Source organism: Megachile rotundata, chromosome 7 (assembly GCF_050947335.1).
Source record: "Megachile rotundata isolate GNS110a chromosome 7, iyMegRotu1, whole genome shotgun sequence".
Classification (NCBI taxonomy): Eukaryota; Metazoa; Arthropoda; class Insecta; order Hymenoptera; family Megachilidae; genus Megachile; species Megachile rotundata.
The window spans coordinates 10,269,473-10,289,426 of NC_134989.1; the positions used below are offsets into that span (position 1 = coordinate 10,269,473).

Consider the following 19,954-nt stretch of genomic DNA (forward strand, 5'->3'; position numbering starts at 1 on the left):
GCTACAATTACACACATGTGTATATATGACAATCAGGTCATACAATGTACTCTAAGAAACTAAAAATCTGACACAATCTTAGAGTTATTACTATATAGTTATTAAATGTGTAATTCATTACTGTCCATAGTATGAATACTTACATGTATCATATGTGAACACATGTAATATTTCATATGTGGAAGTCATGCAAAGTTCTGTAAGATACTAAAAATCTGATACAATCGTAGAATTATTATTATAGAGTTATTAAATATAGAGTTCATTTCTGTCCATAGTATGAATTTACTTACATGTATCATATGTGAACACATGTGGCAATATTTCATATGTGAAAGTCATGCAAAGTGTTCTAAGACACTAAAAATCTGCTACAATCTTAGAGTTATTACTATAGAGTTATTAAATATAGAGTTCATTACTGTCCATAGTATAAATATACTTACATGTATCATACGTGAACATATGTGGCAATATTTCATATGTGAAGGTTACACCCTAGCATTCCTTTTCAAAAAATTTGCCGCCATCAGTCTTCGTCAGCTAATTGCACAGATAAGATATCTAACAGAGACCATTACGCTTTCGATAGAAAGTCATAAGGAAGAAATTCCTGGAATGTTTCGAACACTAGACATATTTCAATAGCCATGTCAGCTATTATATCCACTCATTTCTTCTCACGATCCCAATGACACTTTCTTCTGGGTGAACGACGCAACGGCTTATTTATCAAGGTCCGCATCGGGGTTTTCAATGCGCGTGAATCGCGAGTTTCGCGTCGGTATCGTGCTTCGAGCCACTTCAGCCGGCGTTAATGCAGAATCAAGATTTAACCCGAGGCGGCGACAAAAAGCCGAGACACGTGTGAAAAGCAGCCACGATACGAATGAAATTCGACGGCCGTTCTATTCACCTAGCCAGGAACTCGACTCCATTGTCAACCAGATATAATTCACGAATTTTCTTGCACCAGTTTTACCGATAGGTGAGACGTTCGGTAGCTTTCATGGAAACTCGTTACAATGGATCCGGATCGTAGGGCATCGTATTCAACCGACAGAATCGATAAACCACTCGTTTCATTTGTATTTATGCCATTCTTTTTATTCACGTGAATAGTACAAAGCTGCATTCAAGTCTGACGAAGGAATTTTATTATTGTGGCTCGTCAAATTATTAAGGCTCAGATTATTAATACAAGTTTTTATGTTTGTGACAGAATGCATATATTGCCATGAGTCAATTTATTGTTTGCTTATGGAAATGTTTTATGGATGAGATAGTACATATTCTTCTATGGTAACTTCATCTATTCAACTTGTAATATTGTCTGTGTTATAATAAATATTAACATACATGCACATATGTATGACATGTATGACGTCACATGTATGTAGCATGTACGTAGCATGTAGCATGTATGTAAAAATGTACATATATGTTCACACACATGAACACAATAAATATAAGCATATTGTACATATGTCATACATGTCATACATACATGTATGTAGTATGTAGCATGTATGTAAAAATGTACACATGTGTTCACATATATGAATACAATAAATATAAGCATATTGTACATATGTCATACATGTCATGCATACATGTATGTGGTATGTAGCATGTATGTAAAAATGTACACATGTGTTCACACATATGAACACAATAAATATAAACATATATGCATATATACATGTCATACATACATGTATGTAGTACGTCTATAAGTAGTACGTATGTAGTATGTGGCATGTATGTAAAAGTCCCATGTGTTCAATTATAAAATTCATACTAGAAGTTTGATACAACCTTTTGCAGACATGAAATCATATTTGGATATCACATTAAAACTGTATCATATACTGAAGATGAATGATATATGACCAAAAACAGAATCAAGTCACATATATAACAAACCAGACTACTCGTAAATTCTGTATCAGCTTTGACTTGCAATTAGTATAATTTCTTTTAACAGTTTTGTATAATTCATACGTATATATACGTGTAATTCTTTAAAATTCATGCTGAGTGCTTAATTATTTCTTCTGCAATCTGCAACCATCCCTATATGACCAAACGTAGCAACCGAGTTGCGAAAGAATTTCAACTGCAACTTTGATACGATCTTGATAACTCACACACGTCGGTACATATGTATTTATTCATTTGTAGAATTTTTCGACTAAAACACGAGTAAAATGAAATCCACAGTCGAATCCCTTCAACTGGCACAAAAATTCCGATATAGAAAAACCTGCAATAAATTCTCAGCGGGAAACCTGTCCCTTCCCTCTGCGAGACCAGTACTCGAACGAACACGAAAACCTGTCAGTTCAAAAATCGCTGAAAGTTTTTCTATTCGTCTTACACAATGCTCGAACCGGTCAGTAACTAAGTTAGCAAGTTTCAAGAAACAGGAACAAATTATGTTGCAGTTTCGAGCAGGTTACCGTATCGATAACGATACCAGAATGTTCGATAACCGGATACCTCCGAAAATACGGTGTCTCAGTGTCGGTGTGGTACATTCCTGAATACCGCACTTCAGTATGCCTGAGTGTAAATCCAAAGTTTTGACCGAAGACTGCTTTCACGACCGAGCGTAAATTGAACACCGACCTGGCGAACCGTGTCGAAGTTCGATGACCGATCTTCGGGTTTCCTGCACACCTGGACATCGTCGAAAAATGCCCTCTTCCGACCCTTACTTTTACCTGAATGTCCCGCACGATTTTTATCTGGGAATCCTTTTAAGAACGTGTCTAACAGTCGTTGGGATTCTTTACATCGTGTTTCGGAACATTTCTCCTGGGAATTGAAAAATGAGCTTGCTTGACGAAAGGGGGACCCATCGATTTTGCTGAATTTTTATTTGAGGGGTGAAATATACATCAATACAACATCTGGCTCCAACGTGTAATTCGGATAAAATATTATAATTTGTCACGTAAGAAAGGAATTCAAGGTCATATGGAGGTTACAACGTATTATTCCGACGCCAATTATAATCGCATCAAGACATTAAGAAAGGTCGAAATGATTATGCTGTGAAAACACAATTTTTTATCATTTTTGACGTAACTAGAAATCTTGAACTACCAAAACTTCTATTTACATTCTTAAAATTTTTAAATCGAATCAAATCTTGAATTTCATCACTTTCATCAAATCCCATGTTCAAAAGTTTCCAAGTTATTCAAACTTTCTAAATTTATCAAACTTTCTAAATTTACCAAACTGATCAAGTTTGCAAAATGTCACTCCAAATTTACACCCCGTAAGTTTACAATTCGTAATCATTTTTGACAAGTGTACCAAGAAATGCGAATTTAAAAAATCTATATTCTGCACCGAACACCTTTACCCATTAACCAAATTCACGTATAATCACACCCTCACCCCATTGCTCTATCACTTCAGAGATCTTAAACTTATAAATTGATACAGAGAAAAAAATGATTCTTCACCAACTCATTCAAGAAAGCAATTTTCCTTCACCAAAGTGTTCACTACTTAATATTGCGTCAACCCCTCGACTCACAACTATTATAAATTCTACATAATTTTGAGTACGAACACAAAGATCACAGAAAAGTTCCAACCCGTTTGAATATAGTACGGTTTCGAAGGATGGGAAATAAGTCGACAAGGGGTTGGTAGCACGGAGCGGATCGTTCCAGCCCGTCGGGCGGTCGGAGCGGCAATGCGCGCAGTTCGCGGGCAGCGTCATCGCAAAGGAGCGATTCGTGGGTGCTCGGGTCCGTTCGGGTGCACGAGTCTCGGCGGCGAGGAGCGAAGTCGTTCGACTCGAGTCGTGTGTGCGGCCACAGTCACTCGTGGAATCCAGAGTCGTGTCAGTGCTCGGACGGACGCGGTCGCGCGTGAGTGTGTCGTTGAATGGTGTCCTGTTCGTTGGTTTCTTCGTCGGTTAAAACGGAGTGTGAACGATCGGAAGTGCGTGTTTCCGGCCCGGTGATCGAGTACCACGGTGAACGAAGGTGCACGCGGAGAATCGTGTCTGTTAACGAGCACCTGCACATCCTCCAATTCCTCGCGAATCCTTGTGATTTCCAACCTTGCACCTGGCGTTCTCCTATCGGCAACCTGTTCCCGATAGGTCGAGAGATCCCTGAACATTTCTATTGCCGTCCAGACGCACGTGTTCGCGGTTTCGCGCAACGGGAACAAGTCAGATCGCTCCAGACGCTGAGGACTTCCGATCTGACACGAGGGACCACTCTGCCTCCGAATAGGATCCCCCTGAAATTTAGAAGTCGAAAATCGTGAACGTATTCGAGGGAAGTGTGTGTGGAAAGTGTGGATGCGTATGCCTTCGTTTCGGGTCCGCGAAGTGAGAACGTGACGGAGGTTGATAATTGACCCGGTTCGATACACGTTCGGTTAATTAAGGTTTGGAAAGCGGTGCATTGTGGCGGGATCAAACGTAACTTTGAACTTTGTGAGCCAAAAGCGAGTTGGTAAGAATCGCGAAAGTCTGTGATACGCGGTCTTCGGGGCGAGTTCAAGCGTTTATCGTGACTTTGAAGAGTGTGAGAACTAGCGAAGAATCGAGAGGAGTCTGTGATACGTTGGCTGTCGAACCGAGTTCAACGATCGCTCATCCGTCCAATTGATAATTCAGGTATGTTGTTTATCGTACAAGTACATGTTTCTACATTTTGTGATGAGTTCGACTCGCGCGGTATCGTACTACGGTTCGTTAATGAAGAAACGCAATTAGCGATCTTGTGTTTACGCTCGATCGTGACGAAATTAGTATTCCTTGTGAATATTATTGAATATGGGAATATGAGGTTATAGAGGTCTAGGAGTATGAGGATGTACAATGTAGAAAATTAGAAATTTCGGAGTATAATGATGTATGAGTTTGGGGATGTAGGTATTTAGGGATTTATATTGTAATGAAGAAATCTAGGTATGTAGAAATATGGAGGACTAGTGACACAATATTTATTGATATTAGGATATGATTAGAAGTATGAAGATTTAGGAGTATGGAGGTAGGGATATGGAAATCTAGGGATATAGGAATTTAAGAATTTTTAAAAATAATGATTAGAATCCTCAATTTTCTAAATTAACAAATTCCTGGATCTCAAAAACTCTAGATCCCTAAATTCCTAAAACCCTGAGTCCCTAGATCTCGAAATTCCTAAACCCATCAATCCCTAGATCTTTAAATTTCTAAACCTATAAATTCCTAGATCTTTAAATTTCTAAACCCTTAAATTCCAAAATCCCTCAATCCCTAGATCCCTAAATTTCTAATTTGGGGGGTTGGGAATTTGGGAGGTTGGGAATTTGAGAGGTTTGGAAATTTGGAGAGTTTGGAATTTGGGGAATTCGGAATTTGGGGAATTCGGAATTTGGCAAATTTGGAATTTGGGGAGTTTGGAATTTGGAGAGTTTGGAACTTGGAGAATTTAGAATTTGGAGGGTTTGGAATTTGGGGAATTTGGTATCTGAGGAATTTGAAATTTGGGGAATTTGGAATTTGGGGAATTCGGAATTTGGCAAATTTGGAATTTGGGAAAATTGGAATTTGGGGAGTTTGGAATTTGGAGAGTTTGAAACTTGGAGAATTTAGAATTTGGAGGGTTTGGAATTTGGGGAATTTGGTATCTGAGGAATTTGAAATTTGGGGAATTTGGAATTTGGGGAATTCGGAATTTGGCAAATTTGGAATTTGGGAAAATTGGAATTTGGGGAGTTTGGAATTTGGAGAGTTTGGAATTTGGAGAATTTAGAATTTGGAGGGTTTGGAATTTGGGGAATTTGGTATCTGAGGAATTTGAAATTTGGGGAATTTGGAATTTGGAAAGTTCCTAAATCCCTAAATTCCAAAATCCCTAGATCCCTAAATTCCTACACCTCTACCGACACCCTGAAATTCTTAAATCCTCAAATTACTAAATTTAGAGATTCCTAATTTCTCTAACATTAAAATCTCTCGAATTCTAATTCGATGCAAGCATAGCACCAAACAAACGTAACCTTCTTATCTATTCACTTATACAACGACAAAGAAGATACTCTTTCTATTATCACTATCTTCATGTAACACACGCGTCCGACAATAATCGATAAACAATTTTTCCCACCATTTTCCACTGTTTTCCAGTCAGTATTCTACGCGAATCGATCGTAGATTGCAAAGATAACGCGGATAACTCATCTTTTGTTCGCGACTTTTTTTCAATGGAGTTACCCCGGCTTTGTAACGCGTGATGCTTTTCGGAATTAAACGAACGCGCTCTCGTCGGCCGGAGTACGGCCTCGGAGCCAGTTTCCGTTAAATGGATTTTCGCTGTTTCTGCTGTTTTATTGCTGAACGTGGGTTGTTTTAATCTGTCACGCTTTCACGGTGACGGAAGTGCGACGATCGTGGTTCCGCGTGAATGTCTTCGTTTCAGCAAGACTCCGTTGTCTGTCACGCGTTGTAACTTCTTTTACCCAGGGCTTTTATCGGTTTAACGTTTGCTTTCGATGTAGAAACGCTTCGAGAGATACACTTGTGCCTTTTTATGACTTGGTCATGCACGCAATTCAGAGATATAATGAATCTTATCTGATATTGTGAACAATATTTCTTCATTCGATATCGATACGATTCTGATTACTTTCGATCACTCGGTTTCAAGCTTTGCATTTGGATCTGGAATTTGGAGGTCTGATTGGTTCTTCAAGTTTGATACTGTCTGGCATTTAGACTAAGTTTATTATACTTAATTTCGTAATGAATTAAAATGATGAATTGTATCGTTAAAAATTGTTAAAATTCTCCACTAAGAATATATTCAATATTGTAGATTTCTATCAATGTCGTAATTTGGAGAAAGAGAGGTCTCTAATATTATCACATATGCCACATATCACCTTAACGATATTTAGTTTTAAACAATTTTTGAATACATATTTAATCATATGTAACATGTGAGTACCTCTCATATGAGTATCTCTCATATGAATATCTAATAATTTAGTCATATGTAACATGTGAGTAGCTTTTATATGAGTATCTAATAATTTAATCATATGTAACATGTGAGTACCTCTCATGTAAGTATCTCTCATATGAGTATCTAATAATTTAGTCATATGTAACATGTGAGTACCTCTCATGTGAGTATCTCTCATATGAGTATCTCTCATATGAGTATCTAATAATTTAGTCATATGTAACATATGAGTACCTTTCATATGAGTATCTAATAATTTAATCATATGTAACATGTGAGTATCTCTCATATGAGTATCTAATAATTTAATCATATGTAACATGTGAGTACCTCTCATATGAGTATCTCTCACGTGAGTACCATTCTGCACGTATAATAAATTTCTATTCAGTACCCAGTTCATTTCACCCAGTACCCACATGTTTGTCCCCACATGTTCACAGTGAAGTTTCATTTAAAAATATTTGTCTAAGGTCTGTTATCGTCTTTACAGAATTTCTTTGTCGACCACAGTGAGATGCTTTAATAAACGATCTGTTAACACAAACTTGTTGTTTGAAACTTGGGGTACGCGTGGCTTCAGCACATTCCAATTTAAAGGTTTCACTAATTCCAGAGTGTCATCAATATACATCAACTCCCTTCTCGATCAATTTGAAGCGAAAATAGAGACACGTGGCTGACCATCAGCCCTGAACAACCCTCGTCGTTTAGGGTAGTGTTAAAGTACCATTATTCATTCGAGACGTGCCTACTTTCTATTTTCTAACACGCGAAAGTTTCCTGCGGGGTTCTCCTTCCACAAATATTTGGACCTTTCGAAAAATTCGATACATTGAAAAATTCGATGCATTGAAAAATTTAATACATTGAAAAATTCGATGCATTGAAAAATTGTAATTATATTGCAGGGGTGTTAAATTATAATTATATTACAGAGTTGAAAAATTATAATTACATTGCAAAGTTGTTAAATTGAAATTATATTGCAGAGTTGTAAAATTGCAATTACATTGCAGAAAAATTGTGATTAATGACCAGCGAGGTATAGAATTATATTTAATGCTCAATTTTGATAGCTTATCGTTTCAAGTAAAAGATCTTGTATTTACTCGAAATCTGTTGACGTAATCTTTATTTAGGAGCAGATATGGTTCTAAAGCGAATTTTATCTATCAAGAATGTAGCCTTGGATGAACACGCGTCGACTCAATTACGCAACTTGATTCAATTAATAATAGTCAATCTTCTTCTTCTTCTATTCTATCAAAGTGAATTTATAACATTCAACTTGATTATCTCGTACTTAATCATGGTTTTTATTTTGATGATCTTTCATTCTTCATTTTTTTCTTGGGGTACAAATTTAGAAACTCATTTTTTATTTTGTTTGTATATATTAATAAATTAATGACTATTCATTATTAAAGGTATTTGTAATTAATATTTTTTATTGAAATGAATTTTTGATGCAATAATTTTAGCATAAAATGTGTTGGTAAAATGAAATTGTTCAAAGATAGTAACTAGTATATTTTTTAATAAATTTAGTTTAAGAAAGAACAAATTTTGCTTGAGTAATATACATTGTATTAGTAATGTCAATAATTTTAATCATTTTCACTAATTTCTTTTTATTGTGAAGAATTTTTATTTAATCATGAACAATTTGTATTTAATTTTTAACCATTTTTATTTAACCATAGACAATTTCTGTTTAAACTTGAACAATTTTTATTGAATTTTGAACAGTCTCTATTTAATTTTGAACAATTTTTATTGAGCTTTGAACTTTCGCTATTTAATCTTGAACAATTTTTATTGAGCATCAGACATTTGCTATTTAATCTTGAACAACTTTATTGAACTTTGAACAGTTTCTATTTAATCTTAAACAATTTTTATTGAACTTTGAACTTTTACTATTTAATCTTGACCAATTTTTATTGAGCATCAAACATTTGCTATTTAATCTTGAACAACTTTATTGAACTTTGAACAGTTTCTATTTAATCTTGAACAATTTTTATTGAACTTCAAACTTTTGCTATTTAATTCTGAACAATTTTTATTGAACTCTGAATAATGTCATACTTCCAAATTCTTAACAAAACTCCGCACCTTCGATTCAAAAAGAAAACTTCACAGTAATAATCGGCAATGGTAATCGTGCATACATATTTACGAAATGTGTTACATGGGTAACGAGAAAATGTCAGTCGACGATAGTACGTGAATGGTATACTTTATGTTTAACCTACTATTCAACACTGAATAACCTAGAAAGAATCGAATTACCGCTAACTCCAGAACGCTTTCGATTCAAACGAAACCACAAGCGAGCTCGATGCAAACTAAAGTCTTCGCCTAGAATTACAATGAATTGAGAAACCTAACAGATGGGATTACAGTTAGGTACAACTTATAAATAGTACACACAACGTGTACACCTTATTCTAGTTACATAAGTGTTTATTGATTTTAAAAATTAAGTGAAAGTGCTTCCTTCTTTCTTTGCTAATCGTTTTACTTCTCAAGTTGATTATGCATCGAGGTACCAACAAGACTGACTAAACATTTTTATGCACTCTTCTGTGATAAATCTTGCTCGAAATAATAAGCTTCAGTGTAGAGTTTAAGTGCAATTATTATTTATGTACATAGAATTGAATATAAAATTGATGCAACATTTCAAATTTCTTTCTCTGTTTTAATATTGCAGTAATTCTAACTGACCTGACAAGTCACCAAGGAAGGGGTTGCAATGTTACAAATTATTTATAAGTTTGCAGAATTTAAAAATTGTGCATTTACAAATACAAACACTTCTCAGTTCAGAAATTCGTAAAGTTTCAAATTTAAAAATTTCTTCCTTTGTAAACCTGAACATCTACAGTTCCAATACCTTTCAAATACCAACACCTAAGAACCAACTATTGAAACTTGATTTTGCAAAAAAACCTTGAAAAAATTTGAAGTACTCTAAAAGTCTTTGTGGAGACCTAAAAATCCTCCAAATCCAACCCAACCATCGATACACCTCATCCTGCCATCAATAAACACTACATCCTATCATCAATATCACATCACACAACCCACCATAATAATCCTAAAGTCTCCTCTCGCAAGAATAAATATCAATTAAGTCGAAACTAGAGGAGCTCTCAGCAAGTGGGCAGCGATCTTACACGTCATCCTTTGACAAGAAGGTTAAAGAGTGATCTCAAAAGTTTGGAATTCTGAAGAAGCTTCTCGTCGAAGCTGGACACGATGAGGAGGGTGTACCGGTCGGCGAAGTCGACGAACTCGAAGAAGGTTGACCAAGGCCGTTTGGGCCTATTTATAGCGAGCCGGTAACGAAGTAGACATTTGCTGGGAATCGTATTTTCGTAGATCCCCGAAGAATGCTCGCCTCGGGAGTCACCGGGTTATTTTAGCGACGTCTCCCGTGGCCGAGCGTCGCTCCTTCGGGACGCTTCGACCGGACAGATCGTTTTATCGAACGCGATAGCTTCTTATCGGGTATTTTTCTTCCAACGCGTTTCTACGAATGATGACTGCGGTACAGAGTTCGCGAGCGTTTTTAAATGGAAATAGATAAACTAGGTGGTTTAAAAATGAGCTATCTTTATTGACATTGTTATATAATGGATTTTGAAATGGGTTTAATGAAATTTGTGAAAGGGTGGCTGATGAGTAGTAGTTCGTTGATTACAGTAATTGTAGTTGAAGTTTATGATCACTGTGATTGGTCACTGATTACAGTGATAGTCATTGCGATAGTAATAATTGTTATTAATTTTTCGTTAATTGTACGTGGTTCGTTAATTGTACTTTTAAGTCGCAGATGATTTTTTACCTCACAAGTAGACGGATATTGAGATCAGAATTTTTCGATAATTTAACAAGTGAAATTACTTAATTTAACGTATTAATTAATACGTTGACTGCTACAGTGAAAGCCGATGTTTGTACTCTGATATATGGTACAAGATTATCAAGATCAAGGTTACTTAATCTCTCAATTTAATCTTTTAATCTGTTAACATATCATTGTCTCAACATGTTTGAGTTTTCAAAAGTTCCTTTCGTTTGCTTTGCTCATAAATAATTTAATTGAATTCGTCGGTTTACCATGGCTAACTTGTTAACTATTGATTAAAAACATTTTGTTGAGGTTGATAGAAAATTTTGCAATTTTGTTATTCTAATACATTTCTTAAATAATATATTTCTAATTGTAATTATGCTTTGGAATAATCACAAAGTGGAAGTAACAGTGAATGTCAGTAGTGAAGAACTGTTTACAATAAAATTAGAGATATAATTTGGAATAATTACAAAATGAGAAAAAGAAAGAATGTCAATGCTGCAAAATTTTTTGTAATAAAATTATAAGTATAATTTGTATTAATCACAAAATGGAAGTAGAAAAATGAATACTAGTTACGATAATTTTTTATAATAAAATTCATTTGAGTATAATTTGTATTAACAAAATAGAAGTAGAAAAAATGTGAATACTGAATATCCTAATTTTTTATAATAAAATTCATTCAAATATGACTTGTACAATTGCAAAATGGAAGTAGAAGAAATATGAATACTGAGTGTCCCAATTATTTGTAATAAAATTCATGTTACAAGTTTGTAGTGATTATATCTGTTCTGCAACGATAAGTGTGTTAAGACACTACTGTAGTAGAAGCAGTCTAGTATGTCACCAGACAATTTAAACTTTGTGACTTGCCAGTTATAGCTGTTACTACTGCAGTAGTCAGTGTCTTAACGCTTTGATCGCTGCAATAGAAACAGCCATATTTAACACGAGCCAGTATAATAAAATACACACAGTTTATTACCCATATGAATGAAAACATTCATAGTATAATTATGAACGTTCAAAATGACCACCATAAAATATCCATCTAATATACTAGTTTTAAACTACTAGTTTTATGTTCGATATTAATTTAATTGATACTAACTTATAATATTTAGTAGCGATTTATGATATGTATGTAGTTCATTAGACCTTGATGTACTAACTATTTTATGTTTAACTTTTTTATTTTTGATATTAATTTAATTGGTACTAACTTGTAATATTTAGTAGTGATTTATAGTGTATATGCACTTCATTAGATCTTGATATACTAACTATTTTATATTTGATATTAATTTAATTGGTACTAACTTGTGATATTTAATAATGATTTATAATACATATGTACGTTATTAGATCTTGTATTAATTAAAAAGACTGTACAGGATTATTTATTAGAAGATGTTAAGAATTTCTGAAGAGTAAACGGTTATACAAAGAAGTACTGTGTATAACTAAAATTAATTAGTGTACGGTATAATAAATAACTAGTATAAAATAAAATATGCAATATAAAATATTAATACACTAATATAAAACTAATATAAAAAATTGTTATAAAATATTACTACATTAATATTAAACTAATATAAAAAATTGTTATAAAATATTACTACATTAATATTAAACTAATATAAAAAATTGTTATAAAATATTACTACATTAATATAAAACTAATATAAAAAATTGTTATAAACTATTACTACACTAATATAAAACTAATATAAAAAATTGTTATAAAATATTACTACACTAATATAAAACTAATATAAAATATTATTACTCTAATATAAATTGCACCAAAATTAATACTTAACAGCAATATCTCAATGTCTCTTTAAAATAACCAACATCCCAATTTTCATTTATTCTCCCAATCTCAATAATATGATTCATAACAAAAATTAAATATTAATAGCTCAAATATACACCCGTCTATTTACATTTAATTATTGTCTCAAACAATATTTTTGACTTTAAATATTGTCCATCCTGAGATAAGAGACATTGGACAAATTTAATCAGCAGACTTTATCGCTGTTATCAAAACACAGACTAAATATAACAGTTGTCGACAGAGCAGCGTATTAAAGCTACAAAATTGTACAATTAGGTCGTTTATCGTGCAAACAAGCCTCTTTCGTTTTCCTCAGTTTTGTATTTCCGACACGCGTGACAAGACAATTGCTGCTCGTCCAGAGACACAAATGCTATCACGTGAAACCGGAAGTGGGTGTGGTGTCCCTCGACGAATATTCCTTTTTTACTGTTTTATTATTCTATAAATGTCTTATCGTGTGGTCTTGCTTTTGAGCTTAACAAATTTAGAATTTGAAATGTTTGATATTTGGAAATTTTTGAAGTTTTGAGGATTTGGAAGTTTGGAAAGTTTGAGTAGTTGAGAATTGAAAATTTGGGAATTTAGGGATTTTGAGGATTTTGGGGTTTAGGGGTTTAGGAACTTGAAGGATTGGAAATTTAAAATTTTAGAAATTTAGGGATTTTAAGGATTTGGGGGTTTAGGAACTTGGGGGATTGGAAATTTAAAATTTTAGAAATTTAGGGATTTTAAGGATTTGGGGGTTTAGGAACTTGGGGGATTGGAAATTTAAAATTTTAGAAATTTAGGGATTTAGGAACTTGGGGGATAGGAAATTTAAAAATTTGAAAATTTAGGGATTTTGAGAATTTAGAAATTTTAGAAGTTTGGGATGTTTGAGAAGTTGGGGATTTCAGATTTGAAAATTTGAGAATTCAGGGATTTTAAGGATTTGAAAATTTAGGAACTTGGGAGATTCAAAAATTTGCAAATTTAGGGGTTTTGAGGATTTGGAAATTTTATAATTTTAGGACGTTTGAGGAGTTGGAAATTTGTAAGATGTCGATGTTTCAGAAATTGGCTTTTAAAAATTTAAGAATTGAGAGATTAGGCACTCTAGAGATTGACAATTTGGAAATTTACAAATTTGAGCCATCTACAATTTAAAAATTTACTAGTTTATAAATTTGGTGAGCTTGTAAACAAAATTGCAAATCTATGCATTTAAGAATGTAGAAATTTGAAAATATACAATCTTTCAAGTCCCAAAAATGAAAACCTCCCAAAATCTTCAAAACCATAAACCTGCAGAATTAAAAGATTCCCGCCTTTAATAACTAATCCCCGAAAATCGATAAAACTCCATCCTCACCACTCCCGACCAAAAAAGCATGCATCGCGACCGAGCTACAATGGCAACACGCAATGGGTCAGCAAAAACTCCGAAACGAACACGAAGAATAATGAATGAACTAGGACGAGAGTCGTGTGAAAACAAAAATGAAAGCCCCACGGAAAAGTAGCCGTGGGCGAAGGGAAAAACGAAGACGCACCGGGACGAGTGGAAAGCGACGCGACGAGACAAAGGGAAAACCGGAAAAGGATGTGGCGGTCGAAAGAAATGGGAAAAAATAAAACGGGACGAGTCATAAAGTTGCGTGAGATAGAGAGGGAGCGAATAGGCCGCAATTTAAATTTTCGGACTGGTTCGTCGTGTCTGGAACTTTTTCAATGTATACACTTTTTAAAAGGACCGTTGCATAATGTAAAGCAGCCTCGTATCATCCCCCTATTCCGATGTTGAATTCATAGAATATACACGCGGCTAGAGCTTTGCAGGGGCTTGCCATTTAGCACGAAGTGTTTTCTTTGCCTTTTTTTACGTACTACCGGGTCCACTTTAGAGGGAGGTGTTAGAGAATTTACGATCCACCGATTTCTCTCAGCCGTTTTTCTCTTATTTTCTCTGTCCTTCCATCTCTGCTTACTTGTTTAGTTATTTACGAGCTTTTCCTCCGCATGCGTACTTTTTAACCGCCTCACTTTGATACTCTCGTGTGCAATAATGGGCCGGATGTCTGTCAGAATAACTCTCCAAACCGTGAAACGTACTTTTGTCATTTTTAAGCAGTCGATTCAAAGTTTTTTTGTCGCCATTTATTTACCTAATGCAAAATACTCTACTTTTTGTTCACTGAAAATCTTTTTGTTACCAATTTTATGTTACAAATTTTTTATATGATTTACTGAGATGTGATTTTTCATGTGGTTTAAAATTTTGAGGTTCACAGAAAAACTGATTTTATATAATTTACTGAAAATTGATGTACTAAAAAATTTACTAAAAATGATGTTAAACTTCATTTTAAATTAATGTACAATTATTTCTGAATTCGAGTTGAACTATCTGTATCATTATTTTTTTACATGTTTTATTTTTATTTTTTGTTGTAAACGAACTATTAATCTTTAGAATAAAATATATATATTAATTCTTTTTAATTGAGTACAAATTCAGTGTCTCTCAGAAGAAAAGATTTAGTGCAGAATTCATAAAGAACGATTAAAACATAAAAATAATAGCAGGAAATATGTGCAGAGGTTTATAAATATTTTCCCGTTACGGAGTTAGAAAATAAAACCGAAGAGAAGATATTAATGTAATTACGAGTCTCTAACGAACCGGCGGAATTACCCCAATGAAATATATAATATTGCCATAAAATCGTTCGGGCACCAAGAAACAGGTTCCCCGTTCAATTTTAAACGCTGCAACGAAAATTTACCAACCCTTCCGCCGGGCTGTAGTTAATTATTTTCGCGTAAAGCGAGCTTGATTCCGCGCAAACACAAAGAGGCCTTCGTCGCGTTGGGATTTCAATGAAAAGCCGGCGTAACACGTTTCACCGTGGAATGCTAAGGGCTTACGGCATCAAGAAATTTCATAAGAACGAACCGGTTTGGTTCTCGAATTACCCGACGCGACGTTGGCCGTAGGAATCCGAAGGTTTGTTCCAAGTGTCAAATATCGCATAGGAAGATGATATTCAGCGGAGACGGAAACCATAGGAGACAGGACCCGGTATCGTGGATGAACGTTACATCGTGCAATGAAATTTTCAAAGGGGTTGCTTTCGTATCAACGTGACCGTGCAATTCGATTCTTTCGTTTCGATAAAATTCATTAGCTTTATCCACCCTTTGATGCATTACTCTTTCAACTTTTTTCGATAATTCATTTTTAATTCTTTCTGACACCTCTTTTAGCTGACATGTTTGTAATGGAAGGTTATTAAAATTTGTTCGGAGAAAGGTATCATTTATTAATTATAATTATTTGTTGTTTATGGTACGTTACAGTCTATTAATCGTTATTACTAATTTATTCGTTGCATTTATTAATTATAATATTCTTGCAAGGTTTCAGAAGAGCAAATGTCAATCATAAATTTTTTCAACTGTTTTCTATAAAATATCTTAAAATATTTTTGATATTTTTTATAATCGATTTTTCCAGTATTATTTTATATTATTTATTAATTGCATTTATAAGTTATAATATTGTTGTAAGGTTTGAGTAAAGAAATTGTTAACTATGAATTTTGTTGAATTATTGTTTTATATAAAATGTCTTAAAATATTTTTGATACTTACTATAATTAATTTTCTCAATAGTATGTTATACTTATTATTCATAGTTCTAAGTATTTTTAAAAAGTTATCATTTTGAAGACAAAAAATTTTGCTGCAACAAATTTTATTAATACAAATGATATACTCACATGGAAATTTAAACATCAGCCACATATGAACGTAGAAACAGTTAAAAGCGGTCAAACAAATCCACTATTAAAATGGCAGCCAAGGTGCGTCATGCTGACGCATTCCTTCCAACACATGACATTTAAAGAAATAATAGGATGGTATATAAAAAAATATTTTTAATAATACAGATAATAGACTCATATGGTTTAAACGTCAGCCATATGTGAACAGTCAAAAGTGGTAAAACATATTAGCTATTAAAATGGCAGCCAAGGTGCGTCATGCTGACGCATTCCTTCCAACACATGACATTTAAAGAAATAATAGAATGGTATATAAACAGATATTTTTAATAATAAAGATAATAGACTCATATGGTTTAAACATCAGCCATATGTGAACAGTCAAAAGTGGTAAAACATATCAACTATTAAAATGGCAGCCAAGGTGCGTCATGCTGACGCATCCCCCTAGCACATAAAATTTAAAGAAATAAGACAAAGGTATATAAACAGATATTTTTAATAATAAAGATAATAGACTCATATGGTTCAAACGTCAACCATATATGAACAGTCAAAAGTGGTTAAACTAATTCGAAATTAAATTTGGACCCAAGGTGCGTCAAGCTGACGCATTCCCAGCCATGACATTTGGAAGATATAAAAAGAACGTGTAACAGAATGATTTCGTGTCGAACAAGAATATAACACGATCACGAAGGAATGGAGAAATAGGTTATTTCAGGATCAGAGACGAATCGGAACCTTTCACGTTTCAGATTCCGTTCCGATTCCAACGCGATCGAAGTACCTTTCACTTTTGGTACCGTACGAAGCTCGTGTCCTCTCAATTAGCATGAAATGTCAGTGGCAGAAAGTTCACAGCTATCGATTTACACCGATAATTCGCGGAATGTCACGAAGGAACGTGAACAGCCTGGTAAATCGTATTAAGATTATCAACGCTGATATTAACCCTTCGCTGGGTGAATTCTTCTGGAACCACTTGTTGCAAAAATATATCGTTATGTCGACTATATTGTGTCCATTCTATCTTTTCAATATTTTATTACTCTCTGTATATATGTTCAGTGATACATTTTGTAATTACGAGTACAAAAGTTTGCAGACTTCACTATTTTCATAATTTGATCGTAGTTCCTTAGATAAATCGGTTTGATAGTTCTTTAAGTACATATTGGACCGCCATCTTGTGTGCATAAGACTATATTTGGTGTACATAGCGGCAATTTATACTGTGTACACATCTTCTGTACCTTTTTCGTAATTATGTCAAGGTAATGTGTTCATTAAAGATGGAGTAGAGATGTTTGCAGTAAGACATATTAAATTTCACCGTTTTTTACACTAAACCTACCAGCACATAATTTTAAATTAAAAATGAAGTTAAAAAATAAATAAACAAACGACGAAACATAAATTAGTACATTTATTTTTTACCTTGATGAAAATCATTTTTGATTTCATGGAATGTATTTTAACAAAATGTGTACCTTATAATAAACAAACGACAAAACATAAATTAGTATACACATTTATTCTATACCTTAATGAAAATCAATTCTGATTTCAAAGAATGTATTTTAATAAAATGTGTACCTTATAATAAACAAACGACAAAACATAAATTAGTACACACATTTATTCTTAACCTTGATGAAAATCAATTCTGATTTCAAAGAATGTATTTTAATAAAATGTGTACCTTTTAATAAGAAACTTGTGAAGCGGTCATTTGGTAGTTCTAGTGTTAATTTATGGTTTTAAATAGTATGAAGCATAAATCGTATCGTTCTTACAAAGCTAAATATCTATTCACGGTGATACCGTGAACAGGTGCCAGCCGATATCATTCACCAAACGGTTTAACACTTCATTGAACTATTTCGACTAAGAATCGATCTATGAATCTGTTTAAACCACCGATCTGTGTTCGCATTAGTCATTCATAGTCGGTTTAGTGCACGTGCACAACGTGTCGTGCAAACGCGAGCTATTTGTGTCGTGTGTCCGTGAGTTGCGTAACTGATAAGCTCTCGTCGTTGGTTCCTCTGGCACAGCTCATCTGATAAGCTCGTGGAAAATGATTTCTGCCGATTTGCTCATGATCCGACGAAAATTTCGATCGGATCAATCTCAAATTGCGTAGGTGTGAAATTCCAAATTGAGGTGGGTGGGATATTAGAACTCGTTATCGTTCAGATGACGGTTTTTAGCGATATGTGGAGCTGGGTTAAGTGTTTGTGTAGGTTTAACCTATTCTGAAGAACGTTAAGTAGTACACATGTGTGGAATATCATAATATAAGTAGTATAAGTAGAACAGTAAAATAGGAGAATATTAAAAATAGCAGAGAATAATGAAATTGTTTAAAATATTAAAAATAGTGACGAATAGTATGATAGTAAAATATGAAAAAATATTAAAGAATAGTTAAATTGTAGACTATTAAAAAATATTAAAGAGTAATAAAATATTAAAAAATAGTAAAACAATGAAATAGTGAAATATTAAAAATAGTGAAGAATAGTAAAATTGTAAAATATTAAAAAATAGTAAAACATTGAAATAGTAAAATATTAAAAATAGCGAAGAATATTAAAGAATAGTAAAATTGTAAAATATTAAAAAATGGTAAAACATTAAAATAGTAAAATATTAAAAACAGTGAAGAATAGTAAAGTAGTAAAATATTCAAAAATATTAAAGAATTCTAAAATAATAAAATATTGAAAAATACTAAAACAATAAAAAAGTAAAATATTAAAAATATTAAAGATTATTAAAATAGTAAAATATTGAAAAATAATGAAACAGTGAAATAGTAAAATATTAAAAATAGCAAAGAATAGTAAAATAGTCAAATATCAAAAAATATTAAAGAACATTAAAGAAGTAAAATAGCAAAATATTAAAAATAGTAAAGTATAAAAGAATAAAAATAATGAAAGTAAAAAATAAACAAGGTAAAGTATAACGAATGCATTAACGATTTAACCAGCGTAAATCATTATTCTCGCTAAACAGCAACATAGTGGTTGCAGAAGCACCTTTTATATCCACCAGCCACAACCAAATATTGACACAATCTAAATGTATAACTGCAAAGAACTGTAAGCAGTTCGCAAACAGCGATTATTGCAAGGCAAACATTATCTACGGATGCAGAAAATGTTTCTCGCAAACTGCAGTTGTACGTAACACTAGGTATTATCAGACGTTGGAAACGTCTTCCTGTTAATACCGGATGTAATTCGAGTATTTCGACTTGCACACACGGTATCTACCCTTCGACCTAGTTCCGTGTGCTTAATACGTTAATCTGCAACGCTATACACGTGTTATTCATTCGATACTATTTTCACAATTAAAGTCGTAAAAAAATATTCAAGACTGTCAAATGTTAATTTATAGGAGATATTAATCTAGTTAGGACTGTCAAATGTTTGGGCTTTGTATATGCATTCAT

At 33.4% G+C, this 19,954-nt stretch overlaps 1 protein-coding gene across 2 annotated transcripts in view; it reads left to right on the plus strand.

Moving 5' to 3' along the window:
* The window catches only part of alpha-Man-Ia (alpha-Mannosidase class I a), a 627,691-nt gene that overhangs the window by 438,392 nt on the left and 169,345 nt on the right, over window positions 1–19,954 (plus strand). Inside the window, exon 1 of one of the 2 annotated variants that reach the window (XM_076533837.1) lies at window positions 3,844–4,654. The exons of the other annotated variant lie outside the window; for it this stretch is intronic. The gene's annotated coding sequence lies outside the window, so the exon portion shown is untranslated. Of the gene's footprint in view, window positions 1–3,843; window positions 4,655–19,954 lie in introns of those variants that run through there. 2 annotated transcript variants of the gene reach the window in all.